This window comes from Arachis ipaensis, chromosome B5 (assembly GCF_059453495.1).
Source record: "Arachis ipaensis isolate K30076 ecotype BB chromosome B5, ASM5945349v1, whole genome shotgun sequence".
NCBI lineage: Eukaryota > Viridiplantae > Streptophyta > Magnoliopsida > Fabales > Fabaceae > Arachis > Arachis ipaensis.
The window spans coordinates 18953666-18955814 of NC_142440.1; positions in this window are offsets into that span (position 1 = coordinate 18953666).

Consider the following 2149-nt stretch of genomic DNA (forward strand, 5'->3'; position numbering starts at 1 on the left):
TGTATACCAAAGTTTGAAACCAGAAGTATCCAACTCCCTAGCCTTTGCACCAACCCATTTCGTTTCTTGTAGGCACATAATGTTAATCTTCCTCCTTGTCATGGTGTCCACCACCTCCATGGACTTTCCTATTAGAGTGCCTATGTTCCATGTCCCAAATCTCAACCTTCTGTCGCTTCGACCTTTACCTTTTACTTTGTGAACTAGCTTATTTACCCTCGTCCGTTCACGAAAACGCGAGAACCCTTGCTCATTTAACACTACATCCGGGCACCGATGCAGCGGCTCTTGCTTTGACACCGTACTCAAGCCATACGGTGCGTTGCTTCTGGGCAACGACCTAACTTTAGCGCAATAATGTCTTTGATTCATATCATGGGAGTTCAGCTATATTTTTATGTTGGTTGTCGAAGACCTAACACAACCCTCCTCCTTTATCCGAGTTTGGGACCGGCTATGTACCGCAAGTGTAACATAGGCGGAGTTAATTTATAGTACCATTGCAAGATGACATATTAGGTCACTTCTTGTCATGCCATAAAAAACTATAGGTGAGTTTTTAGGGTGCGCCTGCCCTAATCAGGCGTGCCACACGCACGCCTTGTACGTTTTTGGGTGTTGGTACAATTTTCATGAGACACATGTTATTTTCAGTATCAATATGTAGGTCTGAGGTGTAATTTTTGATTGGCCAACAGATTAATGTGATCTACTCAGTATTAAAAATTTGCTCCATCATCTTGGAAGGATATTTAAATTCGACGTTATATATGACAAGTGCATAAATATATTTTTGTCAAGAGACTAGACCTAGTTGGATTGGCAGATGTTTTTTTTTTTCTTTTATTATTTTAGTGAAACCGTGTGTGTATATATATATATATATATATAAACGATTTTTGGATATACATTTATATAACAATTTATATAATAATATATTTTTATATGATAATTTAAATTAATTGTTAAATTACTTTTGAAAATTTTTTTTATATCAATTTCAAAATGAATTCATTGAATAAATATTAAAATTTTAAAAAATTTAACGTGAATTTGAATAAACTATGAAAAAAATAAATACAACAAAAAAAATGTGGATAAACCACTGCTCTTTTTGGATTTTCAAGAAAAGATATTGTTGTGGTGGACTTAACATCAACATCACTAACACATGTTAATGAACCAATTTCAAATTCTTATTAGCTAACATTTATCGCATATGTTAAATTTAATTTAAAAATATTTATATTTATTTAAATAGACTATATTTAATTAAAAAAATTATGTTTATTAAAAAAATTTCTATGAAATAATATATTGGCAATGTGAAACTTATATTTTAATTTAAAATATTACCTAAAAAAATTTGATAAATATTATTGAAAAATAAAGTAGTTTAAAATTTTAAGATATAAAATTATATTTCTTAAAAGTTAGTTATTAATTAAGAGTTTAATTAGAAAATTATTTTTTAGCTAATATCAGCTCATTTTTAAAGTTATTTTTTGTTCTAAATCATAAATAATTAAAAAAATTAATAGATTTGGACTTTTCACTGGGCCGGCTTATATAAATGAGGGCACCAATCCATGGTAAACAATTAGAAATTTAAAAAATTTGTTTTTGCAATAAATACAAAGTATGTAATCATTTTTAAAGTAAATCTTATCAACCGAAGTGATACCGAAAAGTAAAAAAAACCCTTAAAATCGTTTCTTTTTGTGTTAGGGTGTCAGAGACATCTAGAAAGCCTCTTTTAAATCGGCACTTCCTAAAATTTACCCTTTATATGAGTCTTCTTTATTTTTTAGAATGATCTCCTGAATTTCAAGATATGTGTAGAAACAGTGGCTGAACTTTAAAAATAATTTTAAAGGGACCAAACCTTTAACATAAAAAATATACAATAACATTTATATAAAAATAAAATGTACTAATATAATTTTGTTTAGAGTTTGTCATTCAGATGATAATAAATAATATTATTCGAATCTTAAATGATTTAAAATATTCAATAATTAAATCAAAAACTAAACTTTTTATACTTAAAATAATAGATATTAAAAATTATAATATTTAATGAATATTGAATATATATTTTTTAAAAGAATTAATTAGAAAACTAATAAATTATAAAATAATATCAAAT